Genomic DNA, 17,883 nt, shown 5'->3' with positions numbered 1-17,883 from the left:
AGATTTCTTCCTAAAGTGTTCTCTTGCATTTTTTGTTCTCCTCGAGTACCTCTCTTGTTCCTACCTGTCCACAGCTGCTATGCATCTCCTTTTTTCCTTAGCCAGAGTCTCAATATCTCTTGAAAACCAAGGTTCCCTGAAGCTGTTATCTTTACTTTTTTTATTCTGACTGGTACATAGAAGCTTTGTACTCTCAAACTTACACTTTTGACGGACTCCCACTTGCCATGTACAGCCATAACACCTCACTAGATGAGTTCTCCAGTCCGTCCTGACTGAGCACTACTGTAACATTTCCTCTGACTAGAACACCACCCGCTCAGCCACGTCTTTAACAAGGAAATCCAGAATATTGAGCTGCCAGTCCTGCCCTTCTTGAAACCAAGTCTCAGTAATGGTTACAATATCATAATTCCATGTATTGGTCCATGCCCTGAACTCGTCTGCCTTTTCACAATATATAATATATATGCAGCTTGGAACATTTCCTGACTTTTCAGAAGTCTTAACAGCATCTGATTCCACAACCACCCCATTTTCTATTCTGGCACTCTGGTTCCCATCCCGTTGTAACTCTAATTTAAATCCTCCCTTCTTTTCTCGTCAACTAAGTTGAAGGACAAAGGATCTCAACTCCTTAATATTTTAATGTTCCATATTGCCATTTATCACCCAGTTCAAACAACTCCATAACTCCAACACTTTTGTCAATTGTCTCACAGATTCAAGCCTAGGTATTACCTAATCTGGAGGATCTGAGCAAGTTTACTCCAGAAATGACTGGTCTTCCTTGAGTCTTAAGCCTGGGGTCACCCTCTTTGTGACGGCTTGTCTTGAGTTATTACTGTTGATGTCTCTGACATTTTTTGATATGTTTTTATACAGTTTGTTAGAATATTTGTTGATAGTCCTTTATTATTTTGAGATTATTCAGCCATAGGCAAACAGGGCACTTCTGCTTCATTGTTCCCTTTACCTTCTCCTGATTTAGACACTGCAAAGGCCCTGGTGACCATTAGCACTCTCGACATTGTTGAATACAGAATCGGGTTTCTCCTCACTGTTTTTTCAATAAACTAGTGCTCACACTAGAATTGGCTTCTTTCCCCTGCACTCTTTGTAAAGTTTTACCTGTTGGTCACTTCGTTATGCTTCTAAGTAGGATATAGGGGGAGAGAAAGAAGAGACCAGGATTCAAATGACAGGAAAATTGGATGTTAGCAGTACTTAAGAAATTATGGATCTTGATGTACACTTGCTGATGTGAATGCTAGATTACAAAACAAAATTTCTTCTTCTTAGGCAGTATCTTAGACATATAGAAGATTGCATCCATCCTGGTTTTGAGGTGATTGACTAAATAAATAAGATCCTCCTACAGATAGGACAGAAGTGAGGTGGTGCACATCACAGACATTGAAACTTAGAGGATAAAGAAACATTTGGCCTGTCAATTCCATATCAATCAAAATTTCCACATGTTAGCATTTAATTCATAGCTCTGTATGAAAATAATTCTTCAAGTGCTCAACCAGATGCTTTTTAAATGTGGTAAAGATTGCTGCTTCCAGGTGTTCCACCATTCCTTTAGCAAAGTATTTTCTTTCTCTACTCTGCCCTAACCTTTCGGTCAATTAACGTAAATCTCCAAACCCGAGTTACTGAGCCATTTTCTATGGGAAACTGACAAGTTTTATTCACCCTTTTTCAGCCTTTTATAATTTTATATGTATAATTATCAAATAAATTATGCCAATAGATAAAGAAATTCTTTTTCCCTTGTACTACAATCAAGTCTCCCTTAGTTCCGGTTCTGTTGGGGTCATTGACCTCTGGGGTTGCCTGCTCTGGGTGGGTATTCTTTTACCTTCTTTGGTTTTCACCTGCTTTAAACACTGCCAAGTCCCGTGTAACAAGTGCAATTTAATGTGTGGCTGATAAAAAGGTCAATTGAGATGCAGAGGACTTCAGTATTTGGAGAAAGATGGAGACAAATATGCAGTGAAATCAAGAGGTAGGTAAAGCCATTATGAAGTGAGGGAAGGGTACAGGATTTGGTCATTAACTATGCTTAGATATAAGAAGGGAAAAATGTTACTCTGTGGTCTGTATAGAGCAAAGAAACAGTCAATGCAGTGAGGAAGAAGAATGCAGTGATCTGCCGATGTAATGTGAATAATTCAGTGTAATAGAAGTGAAACGAACACTAGATGCCATTGGAAGATCTAGAGATACAAAGCTGGAATCATCTTTGTCCCTCTTCTAATGTTATTGAACTTCCTCACATCCTGGGGTAAAACCCAGCTCCTTGCAAGGAACATTTCACTTGATTATGAACAACAGTTCTACTGCTTGGTGAATTTGACAAATATCCTGGGGCTCCTAGGAAGAAGTGACCTCCTCATTTGCCCTAAATTCCTAGAAGCTCACAGGTGACCTGCCAGTCTAACACAATGCACTTTCATGCTTTAAGGCTATATTTTCAACTTGCCATTCTCCCTGTATGTGGAAACTTGCCACCCGGAACTAGAATTCACAGAAAATTATTGTATGACCTGTTCTTGATGGAGCAAATGCGGGAGAATATTCTTACAACTATTGTTGGTGATTGGAAAGTTGCCTATCATGCAAACTTCTATCAACTTGATTGAAAGATATTCCTACATACAATCAGCCACCGAAGATTCATTTCATGTCACGGTACTAGAAAGTGCATGTTTTAACAATGATGATGGAGTTTAAATTAAATATTTACTTTTGGGAGATTTTTCAGAAATGTCTGTTTTCATAATTGCATGCAAGAATCTGTGCAGTTGACACCTGCTTTATCAATACAACAGTTAACCATAATCCCATTTTACTTTGATTGCTTTGAAGTTAATCATGCTGAAATGATTGATTGTTCTGAGTTCCAGATTCTGAGCGATTTTGAACTGGGTATTTAAAAGGCAGCAGAGCAGCAAGACTCACATATCAATGTACCACACCTTCCATCCTCCCCACGAAGATGCTGTGTGGGAAGGCCCATCTCACCACGATTGCTGACTGTGCTTCCATTCTCATTGGGGTTACTAGATATGCACAATCTCCAGCAGGCCTCATAAGGCCTATTAAAAGTGAGGATCGGAAAGCCGAATATTATACAGTCGGCCCTCCTTATCTGCGAGTTCCGCATGCGCAAATTCAACCAACCGCGAATCGAGAAAACCCGGAAGTGCTCTTCCAGCACTTGTTGTTCAAGCATGTACAGACATTTTCTTCTTGTCATTATTCCCTAAACAATGCAATAGAACAACTATTTTACATAGCACTTACATTGTATTAGGTATTATAAGTAATCTAGAGATCATTTAAAGTATACGGGAGGATGTGCGTGGGTTATCGTGGATCGGGATCGAAAAAATCGTAAGTTCTCTTACTAAGTAAGTCGGAACAGGTACATCCGGTATTATTTAACGTCACTTAGTCAAATGTTTGTCTTAGTATATAGTATATATTTTATCTTTCTATGCATATGAAACGATTGTAGGATCAAAACCCCAAAACTCCAAAACCTAATAATTAAACCACTGTGTTGCTTAGCAATAATTGTAGCTTTCATCAGGGGAGTTCCTTTCTCACTTTATCCTTTAAAATTGTTCCGATCGTTGACCAACGCAGCCTAATGCTTTTCCAATTACCAATGGCATTTCACCTCTTTCTGATCGCTTTATTATTTCCACTTAATTTTCAATCGTGATCATGATTATTTTCGTGAACAGAAACACTGCGGATTCAGAGCTTCACTGCCGGGTCCTAATGTCCACTGCACTGAGACAGGTTGAATAAGGTCTGGGGTTCCGCTGGGTCCTAAGGTCCACCACATTGAAACAGGTTGAATAAGGGACTTGGGCATCCGCGTTTTTTGGTATCCGTGAGGGGTCCCGGAACCAATCCCTCGCAGATAAGGAGGGCCAACTATAGTTGCTGGTAAGCTGAAATAAAACAGAAAATTTGGAAAATGATAGCAAGAAAAGTTAAAGTTAAATTGTATTTTGCAGTATGAAAAGCAGGAGCATTAATTTCAAATAAGCATAATAATGTGTTTCTGAATAAGCAACATCTCAATTTAAAAATTCTCATCTATGTTTTTGAATCTCACGTGGCTTCATCACTCTGATCTTTCTAGATTTACGACACTTCAGGATAGCAATGTCTCTACCATATTCCAGAATCAAATTTAGCAATCACATTATACTAACAGCACAGCTATTGGAGCTTCTGTTTCACAACTCAAGAAATACACATTCGGTCCTGATCTCAGGTACTGTCCTGTGCTCCCCCCCTCCCTGTAACTGAGTGAGCTTCACTGGATGCTCAGATTCCCTCACATCTCTCACATCACAGCAATGTGCAGGTTGGTTAATTAATTAGCCATTTTGAGCATGGGTGGATTGCAGAACTGGTGGGAAGTATATCAGAGAACGTCAATATGGAAATTGAAATATTCAGAGAGCCAACATTGACTCAGTGGTCCAAGTACTCATCTTCTATGTGTAATTTTAAACCTCATGCAATCAGTCAATGGCTGTATTGTCAAGTTACCTTCAGGCTACTCAAACTTTGGATCATCAGTTTCAAAATGAGTTAGTTACACGTTCACACTAACATGTATATGCAAACTTTCTCAGAAGTCTGCAAAGATTTGGCACATCACCTAAAATGCTGGAAAACTTCTATACATTTGTGGTGGAGGGTATATAGACAGGTTGTATCAGGGCCTGATTTGGAAACACAAACACCCTTGAACAGAAAAGCTGGTCAAGATGGCACCCGAGTACAATGCTCCTGTAATGCTCACACTATCGGCTGATGTATGTCTAAGGGAAAATCCAACCACCTCCACTATGCATGGATGCTGTGAAATGCACACGGGTACAAACTCGCACACACAGTATCAGACTGCACACCATGTACATTTACAGAATACACTTTATAAATCTTACTAGAACTAGGTAATTAATAGTGATATAATATAAAAAAAAGAAAAGGCGCCAAAACTTATCAGAGTTCAGTCAATTCGTGCACAACCGTTGGAGCTCAATTATTGAAGCCTTCGGTCCAGTATTCGATCTTCTCCGACCTCATCGACCCGCTGCCTGGGACCAACCTCAGTGGTCAACCAGAGCACGTCCAACACATCCTCCTCCTTCGGTTCTTCGCGCACTCACTCCAGGTTCCCACACATACCGATAGAACAACATTGCTACCATTGGTTAGTTTTTCTGTTATCAATAACTATAACCCAAACATTCCAACTAAACAGAGCATTACCTCATCAGTTACCCACAAAGAAGTCATTTCATTATCACTCTACATTCGATTGACATGTTCTGGATAGATCATGACACCATATATTTCACTTCTTTTATGTCTTTTGCATTTTTTTTCATCTTGGATGTGATTCTGGAATTGTTAGAGACCGTGATTTGCTGCTTGGAGATTGATTAAGTGTTCCAGTGCTCTGCAGTCTCCGAGAGGATTCTGGAAGACAGAGGTAACATGCGTGATCCTCGTGGTTGGCAGGCAAGCTGCGGGTTGAGGCACAAGCTGATGTTTGACTTCATTTCACAATTAAAGCTTCCATTGTGCATCGATTAAAGTAGTGAGCGAGATTGAAGTGCGAGTGAGGAGGGTGAGCACTGGCTGCAAGCCTTTTGATCACTCTGCTAGAGAGAGGGAAGAGCCTGCCGGTGCATCCGGAGATTGTTGCCCAAGTTTACTGTGTTTCGGATGTGGACTTGGACAAAAGACTTTTTTCAGTTCTTATAGTTTTTTGTTATATTCTGTGTTTTTCACTCGTAATTTTGTGCAGGATAGGAGATTTGGTGGTCAATCTACCTGTTCCATTTTGGGGTTTTTTTGTGTGGGGTTTGCTCCATTTTGTTCAGTTTTTTGTGCTGCCGTACTTTTCTTTCTTGGTTTTGTGGCTACTGGGAGAAAAGGGACTTCAGAGTTGTATATTTTGATAAAAAAAATCCTTCGAACCTTTGTAAAAGAAGTGGATGCAGCCCAGTCCATCATGAGTAAAACCCTCCCCACCATCAAGGTACAGGGACTCAGGATCCACACCACTAGCTTGAGGGACAGTTATTACCCCTCAACTATCAGAGTTCATGACCAGTGTGGATAACTTCACTCACCCCAACACTGAACTGATTCCATTGTCCCAATTGTAATATCTATAACTGGGTGAGTCGTAATATAACTTGTAGGACTCTGACTCTAAAACTGGATCAAGTTTGTATTTATAAAAAGGTGTGGTGTCTTTTATGAGTTTGCATTTGAAAGCAAGATTTTAGTGAATGATATTTGCCACTTGATTGTGCCTGAGTAAGCAATCAGATTGAGTCTAAACTGTTGTAAGATCCTGTAGTGTGTTGGATTATTTCTGGTTTCTCTTGGCATTTTCTGTATTTATTGTCTTGAATTTGATGTTTTTTTATTGTGCATTTTTGATAATTTTTTTTGTGTTAACTACCTTATCCAGTATTGCCAAAAGGAACCTATCCTTTTCTGGGAAGAGGTCTCCAGGGAAGAGCCAGGCTTTTAACACTTCCTTGTCAACATCTAATCTGCTCTGATTATGGGGATGTCTTCTCTGGAAGGACGTACTCTTCCATTGGTTAAGGTTTTCTTTTGTAATGATAATCTCTTTGTTTTTCATGTTGTGCTTTCATTAAGTTTAGTGATATGGATATATAAGAATTACATATGCACACTTGGAGTGTTGAATCCTGTTTTCATTGATAAAAATATATTCTGAGAAGTTTTATCTGACTTTTGTGTAAATTTTTTATGACTGTTATGCCTCTTCCTTCTTCTGTCCTAGGTAGTGTTAACGTAAATGCTTTTGAGTGTACATAGAGTTTTCTAAAATTTGTCATTTCAGTTCTTATTTTTCTTTGTAAATATTCTAGATCAGTTTTGGGCCAAGACACTTTGCCAAAAGAATACGTTAATATGGATATAGGAAAAGTGTTTTTACCTTTGTAATATTTTTATTACTGAGCGCTGCTTGGCCAATTTTCTTAAGCTGTTGAAAGTTTTCTCATTATCACACTATGATGTATTGTCTTTGCTTGCTGATATCCCAGACACTTAAATATTTTATATTCATCCATCGGTTGTATTGTACCCTGCTGCTTTGTCTTATATTTTGTTAGCTCTATTGCACCTTTCTTCACGTTTAGTGTTCTGCATTTATCCAGTCCAAAGTTCATGTTTATATATTTCAAAAGTAGTTCTACTGTTTGAGTTAATTGCTTTAGCTTTACTGATGCAGGATCATATAATTTCAAATCGCCCATGTATAGAAAGTGTGTCAAGCTATAACTCATTTGGTTGTCTTTGATTTGATACCCTATTTTCATCCAATTCTCAGAATTAGAGAGTAGGTTTAAAGATAGACAGAATAATAGTGGCCTTAGAGATTCACCCTGGAAAGTGCTTTGAGGTCTGAATTGCTAAGAACTTCTGGTCTATTCTAGTTGTGTTTAGTATTGTGCCTTTCTGGAGATCTACATAAACATTGCTCTGTAGGCCTAATTATTTGATGCTATTGTGTGGTTTCTTTGGGATGATGCCAATTATAGATAACACTATGGGGACAATATGCAGTCTATTCATTTTCCATATTCTTTCAAATTTCTTTTTTAATTCAGAATACTTCTGGTGCTATTGATTTCTGAAAATCATTTGTGTTTAGAATACTGTATCTATTAAGTATGTTGTTACTGTGTGTTTATTTTATGATATTATATTTGGGCTGTTATTATGGATGGTCTTATCTGTAATAATGGATCAGTTGTAATATAATTTGTAAGGCTCTGAATCTAAAGCTGGATAAGGTTTTTTATTTATGGTAGAGTATAGAGTTTGTATTTTAAAGCAAAATGTTGGAGAGTGTTTGCCACTTGATTGTGCCAGTGTAAATAATCAGATTGAGTTAAACTGCTGCAGGATCCTGCAATGTGCTGGATTGCTTTTGGTTTTGCCTGGCATTTTCTGCATTTATCGCCTTGAATTTGTTGGTGTTTTATCATGTACTTTACTAACTTCTGTTTTTTAATATTTTGTTTTTTTCTTTCTTTTTGTATTTGTATTTGTACAGTTTGTTATCCTTTGCACATTGGTTATATGTGCAACTAAAGGGATATATCCTGCAGATATGGTCTTTCTTAGTTACCTGTTTTTACTGTGAATGCCCACAAGAAAATGAATCTCAGGGTTGTATATGGTGACATGTACTTTGATAATAAAAATGCTTTATACTTTGAACTTTTATAGTCTGGCATTTTTCCATAGCACACTTTTGTTTTGCCCTGTGGAGGAAGGAAGGCCACAAAAAGATCAACTTCAGTTAAACATTATTAATAATAAAACTCCAAGTCAGCATAGACAGGAAAGCATTGATCTATGATAGGAAAGTATGAGAAAAGAATAATTATGTCACTGGGAGACTTCAATCATATAAATGTGCACACACAGTATCGTTTAATATCTAAGCTGCCCAAGCTAATGCAATGCCTCTTCATGGTGGTATACCTCAAGAATCAATGAGAGGAAAGCGGTTCAGAAGAAACCAATCATAGGGAATGATGGTGACTGAGATGGTAGCTGAGACAAGGGAAGAAATTACTGAGGCATAAAATATTTACAAAGAACCACTATCCCTTGGCTGGACATATTACTGCAAGAGACTAATATTTACAAAGGTAATTAAAGAATACACAAACAATTGACTATGGAATAACTATGGAATCAATCTTAACGAGCAACATATTTATACTATACTAACATGGTACACAACAGTAAATGTAGATTTAAGCAAGAAATATCGTATTTGAGCTACTTCCTGGAGTTTTTTTTAATATCATTCTTGGGCTGTGAGAATTTATACCCCTAATAATTTATCAGAATTTGACAGTTCCTTAAATTGCTGCCTGTACCTGTGCTGAAGGTACTCCCACAGTTCCGTTCAATGCAAATGATTAAAGAATGGTGATGTATTTTCTCATCTGATGGTGTGTGAAACGAAGGGGAACCCTTATCAGTGGTGTTTCCATGTGCCTGCTACCCTCATCTTTTTCAGCACCAGGGCTTTCAGGTTTGGGGTGTGTTGGATAAGCCGTGTGGAGCTGCTCTGTATTCAACAGCCATGGTTTGCCAGCCTAAATACTTATATTAGAAGATTAGATACTGTTTCAGCGGGATGCCTTTTCTTGGATAGTGCAGAGTTTCTTTCCTCTGGAACATTTAACCTTGCAAACAAAGGACATCTCATCAAATATGTATGTTGTAAATGGTAGGGTGGTTTTGGTGAACGGCAGGGTGGTCAGTCTTTGCAATTTTCAATAGATTTTGAATCTAAGTTCGAAGTAAATTTTATTATCAAAGTACATATATGTCGCCACATATATCCCGCAGGCATACTCAGCAAGTCTATAGAATAGTAACTATAACAGGTCGAATGAAGGATCAACCAGAGTGCAGAAGACAACAAACTGTGTAAATACAAATATAAATAAATAGTAATAAATAATGACGTAATAAGATAAAGAGTCCTTAATGTAAAATCATTTGTAGTGGGAACATCTCAACGGATGGGCAAGTGCCAGATGGGTGAGGGGTAGTAACTGTTTTTGAACCTGGTCATGCAAGTCCTGAGGCGCTTGTACATCCTACCTGATGGCAGCAGTGAGAAAAGAGCACATACTATCCAATGAACTGCTTCTTCGTGAGAGTAACCATTCAAAATTAAAGAAATAGCCAGGGGAATGTACCATAATAATCATTGTCAATTAGTTATGGTGTATGGACAAAGTTACAGTGAGGTGTGACTATGGAGTTAAAGGATGGAGTCACGGTTAGGAAGGCTGCAAAGTTAAATATTCCAAAGTCATTGTTTTCTTTAACACAAATTCCCCTGTGAGATGCCAGCCTGTTTAAGTAGCTCGACAATTTACAATACCTTGTGAGGAAAAAAAACTGCAGCCTTTTGATGATTGGCGTAAAGGAAGAAGGGATGCAGTGGTCAGAGATTTCAAGGTGTGTAGAAAAAGAAAGGCAATGCAGGAAATCTCTATCATCCCTCTTTCAAACAAAAATACATTTTTGGGTTCTTTGGTAGAAGAAATAAAAGTGTAGACTGTTTTCTAAATAGTGAGAAAGTTCAAAAATTTGAAATGCAAGGGAACTTGGGAGTCCTTTTGCAGGATTCCCCAAAGGTTAATTTGCAGGTTGGTTTGGTGGTGAGGAAGGCAAATGTAATGTGAGCATTCATTTTGAGAGGATTAGAATATAAAAGCAAGGATGTAATGTTGACTCTTTATAAGGCACTGGTGAGGCCTGACTTGAAGTATTGTGAGCAGTTTTGGATCACTTATCTAGGAAAGGATGCTCTGACATTGGCAGGGTTCAAAGGAAGTTCATGAGAATTATTCCAGGATGGAAACGCTCATCATATGAGGAGCGTTTGATGTTTCTGGGCCTGTACTCACTGAAATTCAGAAGGATGAGGGAAAAATCGCATTGAAATCTCTCAAATGTTGAAATGATGAATGGATGTGGAGGGGATGTTTCCTGTGGTGGAGTGTCTAAGGCCAGAGAAGACAGCCTCAGAACAGAAGGACATCCAGCTCAAATGGAGATGAAGAATTTATGTAGCCAGTGAATCTGTGGTATTTGTTGCCACAGGCTGCAGTAGACGCCAAGTCATTGGGTATACTTAAGGCAGAAACAGATGGAATCTTAATTAGTCAGGGTATGAAGGGAAATGGGGAGAAGGCAGGATATTGGGGGCAAGCCATGGGGCAGCCATGATGAAATGACAGAGCAGACTCATTGGATCAAATAGCCTAATTCTGCTCCTATATCTTATGTTTTATGGTCTTATAGAAAACCTACAGCACAATACAGGCCCTTAGAACCACAAAGCTGTGCTGAACATGTCACTACCTTAGAACTACCTAAGCTTTACCCATAGCCCTCTATTTTCCTAAGCTCTATGTACCCATCCAGGAGTCTCTTAAAAGATCCTATTGTTTCCGCCTCCACCACCACCGCTGGCAGCCCATTCCACACACTCACTACTCTGATGCACCATCAATAACTCACACTGAGACGTAAGGCGAGATATCGGCTTTTATTGACTGGAAGAAGGAACCAGGAGTGAGTGTCTATCATACAATGTCTTGGAGACTGAGGCCGAGCGTCAGGCCGCAGATCTCCTTTATACAGGGGCCTGTGGGAGGAGCCACAGGAGCAGTCAGCAGGGGCGTGTCCCGACAGGCACATAGTCAGCAGGGGCGTGTCCCGACAGGCACATAGTTCACCACATACTCTCTGCGTAAAAAACTTACCCCTGACATCTCCTCTGTACTTACTTCCAAGCCCCTGAAAACTATGCCCTCTTTTGCTAGCCATTTCAGCCCTGGGGAAATGCCTCTGACTATCCACACGATCAATGCCTCTCATTATCTTGTACACTTCTATCAAGTCACCTCTCATCCTCCATCGCTCCAAGGAGAAAAGGCCAAGTTCACTCAACCTATGCTCATAAGGCAGGCTCCTCAATCCAGGCAACATCTTTGTAAATCTCCTCTGCACCCTTTCTATAGTTTCCATGTCCTTCCTATAGTGAGGTGACCAGAATTGAGCACAGTACTCCAAGTGGGGTCTGGCCAGGGTCCTATATAGCTGCAACATTACCTCTCAGCTCTTAAACTCAATCTCATGATTGATGAAGGTTGATGATTATGATATGTTAAACCTATATTCCTTTCTCCCTCATGCTTGTCCAGCCTCCACTGCAATGTATCTATATTATTCCCTACAACTTGTGGTAGTTCGTTCCACACCCTTATCACACTTCCAGATTCCATGTAGATTTCTTGGCAGAAGTCATATACTGATAATCTGTAGTTATGATTCCTCTGCACGTGGAAATATTATCCCTGAATCCCCATACTGAAGCCTTTAATAATTTTCAAGTGCAACTTTACCTTTTTGGGAATAGGTAAAGGTGAGTTGAATAATTAGAAGTGGGAATGATGGTGTCCAGGAGAGGCATGGTGATGTGGGTCAGATCTATATAATTACTGCATGGAAGAGGTAGTTTGAAAATATGTTGAGATTAGGTCTACCAGTTCTAAGAACAAACACAGCTGTTCCTCTTGACCTACAAGTAGTAAAGCTAAAGGATTCAGCCCTTTTCATCTCTTACTGCCATGTTTCCTAAACGCCTGGAAGCAGAGCAAGAAGGGTCTCGGCCTGAAATGTTGACTGATGCTGTGTGACCTGCTGAGTCCCTCCAGCGTGTTGTGCGTGTTGCTTTGACCCCAGCATCTGCGGAGTATTTTGTGTTTGAGATAAAAATCAAAAACTCTCTCAGAGGCACAAATCAAACCTCTCTCACAGGTTTCAGTGACTCCTGAAAACCAATTCCTGTCCATTAAATGCAAAAGTGAACAGACAGGGTTCTCAATATAAGTATCCATCATTTTAACCTTCCATCAAATACCAATGCTCTCAAGTTTAGAGCTTAACCTCGGTAACAACAATGGCCTAAAATCCAAAGAAATTGTAAAATAAAGAGTAATAGAAGTGAATAATCATTGTTTTTTTTATAATTAACACAAGCCACATGTATATTGGAGGCAATACTGCAATTTTCTCCTATTTTAAATCAATAAAAGCACAAAATTCATTCTGGATATTGTGCAAAATTTATAGTTAGCTTACTTAAAGTGCACACCATTGTGTTTCCAGAGAAATGATACAGCCTGCTGTAGAGATCACAACAAGAAGCAAGGATTTGTGAAGTAGATTACCAAAATGCCCTTGCAAAATGGGAGAATAACAACAATGTTTTGTTGGTGAAAGAACAGAGGGAGTAGTTGAAATTAAGTGCAAGCCAGGATAATGCCTGAAGCACAGACTGTCTGAACATCAGTGTCTTAGTTAATCAGTAAAAGGCTCTGGTATTTCTGTATCATCTGTGGTGTGAGAGCCTGAATGTTAGAGTGTTTTTTTTTATATCTGCAGTTTTGGGTCTTATGCTATCAGTCGTAAAGGACTTAATTTTATTTTAAGCACTGGTGAGTACGCCATCTCTGAAATCTCATAGAAGGTAATTCGTTAATCCTGAATGAGCAGTTTGAAGGGGAATTCTGAACTAAACCTTTCAGAAATCTGAATTTTCAGTTATCGTTCAATATAACCACAGTCAAATGACCCTTCTCTATTAATTTTAAGTTTCTAATCATTCATAACATCCTTACACATCTGGAGAAGAAGGATGCTTATGTGAGAATGCTGTTCTTGGACTACAGTTCAGCAGTCAACACCATAGTTCCATCCAGGCAGGACAGGAAGCTCAGAGACCTCAGCCTTCGCCTTGCCCTGTGCAGCTGGATCCTAAACTTCCTGTCAAATCGCCAGCAGGTTATAAGAGTGGGCTCCCTCACCTCCAACCCTGTAACTCTCAATACAGGAGCCCCTCAGGGCTGTGTACTGAGTCCCCTCCTTTACTCCCTGTACATGACGGTACCATGACGGTATCGCCACCCACAGCTCCAATCTGCTAATTACATTTGCCAGCCATACTACATTGATTGATTGGCCTTATCTCAAACAATATCGAGGTGGCCTACAGGGAAGAAGTCATCTCTCTGACACAGTGGTGTCAAGAAAACAACCTTTCCCTCAATGCCACAAAAACAAAGGAGCTGGATGTGGACTACAGGAGGAATAGTGAATGGCTAACCCCTATTGACGTCAATGGATCTGGGGTTGAGAGGGTAAACAGCTTCAAGTTCCTCAGCATCCACATCACCGAGGACCTTACGTGGTCTGTATACACCAGCTGTGTGGTGAAAAAAGCACAACAGAGCCTCTTTCACCTCAGATGGCTGAAGAAGTTTGGTATGGGCCCCCAAATCCTAAGAACTTTCTACAGGGGCGCAATTGAGAGCATCCTGACTGGCTGCATCACTGCCTGGTATGCACTGCATCACCTCCCTTAATCACAGGACTCTGCAGAGAGTGGTGCAGACAGCCCAGCACATCTGTTGTTCTGAACTTCTCATGGTTCAGGACATTTACAAGGACGGGTGTGTAAAAAGGATCACTGGGGACCCAAGCCATCCCAACCACAATCTATTCTAGCTGCTGCCATCTGGGAAGTGGTCCCACTGCATAAAAGCCAGAACCAATGGGCTCCGGGACAGCTTCTTCAAACAGGCCATCAGACTTATAAACTCATTTTGATTTGAGTGTACTCTACATTACATTGACTGTTCTACTTATTATAAATATAACTTACTATGATTGCACATTTAGATGGAGACATAACGTAAAGATTTTTCCTCCTCATGTATGTGAAGGATGTAAGTGACAAAGTCAATTCAATTCAATTAAGTTCAATTCAGGCAAGGAGCCTGCAGAATATAAGGAAATAAAAATAAATACCAAGTTCTGTGGATCCAGTGAAGTTTTCATAGATTGTTCCGACTTACCTCTATTAGTAGAGTCCAGTTCACGGAGTGGGCCTGTGTATTCTGTCAGAATGCATGATCCGTTCTGAGTTTTGCAGAGTTCCTTTCTGCTGCCAAGCACCAGGCGTAGAGTCAACATGAGGTGAGCTAAAAAACCCTGAAGTACAAAGGAGTCTGACAAACTCAACAGCCAGATCTATGCAGACAGTGCACAGGGAATAAGTGATAGAACAATTAACCTGGAGTGGAGATTCTTCAGACATCCTCAGCATGTCTCATCGCAATCGCAGGGAACTACAAACCTCAGTGCAGGTCAGGGACAATGGAAATTTGGTTGAAAAATGCTCAGAGGTGAGTCTGAGAGAATGGAGAGAATACTCCAGCCTCAGGAAAACAAGAAGATGTAAGATAGGAGCTACAGGGAGGTAGTCGCCCCTAAGTTACAGGAGGCAGGTAGCTAGGTGACTACTGGGAGAGGGAAAGGGAATAATCAGATACTGCAGGTATTCATTTGATTACTGTTGGGAGGGAAGACCTACAGGGAAAAGCCTCAGGGACCAGGTCTTGGGCACTGTGGCTCAGAAGGGAAGGGTAGCGAAGAGGAGATTGATGGTGATAGGTGATTCAGTAATTTGAGCAACAGGCAGGAGATTTTGTGAACATGAAAGAGACCCCTAGATTGTAGACATAGTGCCGGAGACCTGGTTGCTGCAGCTTTTCCCTGGTAGATCTCCTTCCCCAATGCTATTCAAAGCAGTATGTCTGTCATTGAGGGGAACAGCCACAGGGATGCTCTCTCCAGTCACCCAGTTACCAGCATCCTGCAACTCAGATGTGACTACTTCACAGTAGCTCCTATCAATCACCTCTCTATTCTGAGAAACATCTCAGATTGGGTCCATGGAGGTTGTAGTATATATTGGTGCCAACAACATAGAAAGGAAAAGGGATGAGGTCCTAAAGAGAGAATATAGAGTACCAGGTGGGAAGCTGAAAAGCAGGACTTCAGGGGTAGTAATCACTGGATTGCTGCCTGTACCACATGCCAGTAAGGTTAAGAAGAGGATAATCTGACAGCTGAATGTGTGGCTGAGGGATTGGTACAGCGGGCAGAATTTCACATTTGTGGATCATTGGGATCATTTCTGGAGAAGGTATGACCTGTAGCAAAGAAACATGTTACAGCTGAATGTGGGAGACCAATATCCTTGCAGGCAGGTTTGCTAGAATTTTTGGGAAGGGTTTAAACTAGCTTTGCAGGAGGATGGAAACCAAAGTGACTGGTCAGAGGATATGGAAGTTAGTATAAACATAGGTGAAGTGTTTAGAGAGAATATGAGGAAGGAAGGCAGTGGATAAAGCATAATTACAAGCAGTTGAATGGATTGAAATGTGTCTATTTCAATGCGAGAAGTAAGAGTAACAAGGGTGGTGAATGTAGATGGAGTCGGGACATGGAACTACGATGCTGTGGCCATTACAAAAATATGGATGTCACAAGAGCAGAAATGGCTGCTGGATGTTCCAGGGTTTAGGTGTTTCAAAAGGGACAAGGTTGGGATAAAAGACGTGAGGGAGTGGTATTACTAATCTGAGATGTTATCACAGCTACAGAAAGGGAAGACATCATGGTGGTATCATCTACTGAGTCAGTGTAAATGGAAATCAGAAACCAGAAGGGAGCAATCGCTTTATTGGGAGTATTCTATACCCTCTCCTCCCCCCAGCAGCAACAGAGACACCAAGGAGCAGATCAGGAGGCAGCTTTTGGAAAGGTGAAAAGATAACAGGGTTGTTGTTATGGGTGACTTCAAATTCCCTAATATTAATTGGCACTTCCTTAGAGCAATATTTTTAGATGGGGTAGAGATTGTTAGGTGTTTCCAGGAAGGATTCCTGACACAATACGTAGGCAGGCTAACTAGGGGAGAGGCCATACTGGATCTGGGACTAGCCTTTGCACCTAGTCAGATGTCAGATCTCTCAGAGAATGAGCATTTTGGAAACAGTGGCCACAACTCCCTGACCTCTATCATTGCCTTGGACAAGGTTAGGAGCAAATGGTATGGGAAAGTATTTAATTGGGGGAAGGTGAATTATGATGCCATTATGCAGCATGTCACTGCTTATTTCAATGTACAATACATGTGCTTAAATAAATAATCAAAATCTGAATCTGAATCCAGAGATGGAGAGAGAGAGAGAGAGATTGAAAAGGGAGGGAGGTGTCAAAAATGTCTCTCCATCCTTATCTCATAATTGACATTTAATCTCTCCACCCTCCTCATGGAAATCAAGCCTCAATATACTTCATCTCCTCATTTTAAAGAAAGATGGGGAGAATAGGAGGGAGACCATCTTCATTCCTGGGGGGCAACCTCACACTAGCAGCATCTCACCATAGTTGAGGAAACCATCTTGCACCTAAAGGTCAAAGGGGGTGCTGAATCCCAAACTCCTTCTGCAGCAAGAAGAACGACACAACCCGCAAGGTAAGCTCAGTAACCATGCTTGACTTTGATCACTACAACCCCTTTGTTTTGATCGCCAGTGGGCATAACATTACCATCTGTTCTGTTGTCTCAGTATGAAGGAGTTTCAGCTGGAGTTTACACCTGCTTTGCCTTTGGATTGTTGAGGGAACAGCAAGGGTACGTGAGAATACCAGAAGCAGAGGAGAAGGAAGGATAGGGTGATGATGAAGTACATTGTTAGGCTTGAGACACACAGCACAACCTCAGACTGCATCATGGGAGACGAGCAGATAAATATAAAGGTTCAAACATATGACGGAGATACACCAGGCACTAAAGCTGGAGTTCCAAACCTGGGGTCCCTGGACCCCTCAGTTAATGATGAGGCTCCATGACATAAAAAGGTTGGGAACTCCTGCACTGGAGGGATGTAGTTTTGCACTAGGTGTGTTGAATTTTACGCAGGGTTTTGATGGAGGAAGCATTTGTACATTTATACTATCTTAGAGGAATCAGTAAAGGTCTACAACTACAAACGTGTAGATGCTCTCACGCCAAAGCAAACATATAATGAGAGAGATGGTGGGTAAGCTATCAGAGCTTCTGAAAGAGATGGCAAGGAGCAAGCAGAAGTGCATCTCATCTGTTGGCCAGAGATTTGCAGAGCCAGGAGACTGTAACTCCTCAATAGAAATCAGGTGTACTTCTTCTTATGGAATTGGTAATACTATTCAAGTGGTTGATGGCTGCATCAGAGACGCAGACAGAAACATAGAGTCTCGCTGCTTCAATACATGACTCTATTAGTGTCTGCTCTCAGCACACAGGAGCAGCTTGAAGGGCTGAACAACAGCTACTTGTCAGCATGGAGA

The sequence above is a fragment of the Hypanus sabinus genome, chromosome 17 (assembly GCF_030144855.1).
Source record: "Hypanus sabinus isolate sHypSab1 chromosome 17, sHypSab1.hap1, whole genome shotgun sequence".
Lineage (NCBI taxonomy): Eukaryota > Metazoa > Chordata > Chondrichthyes > Myliobatiformes > Dasyatidae > Hypanus > Hypanus sabinus.
The sequence above is the reverse complement of the archived record's forward strand: the minus strand, read 5'-3'. Positions refer to the sequence as shown.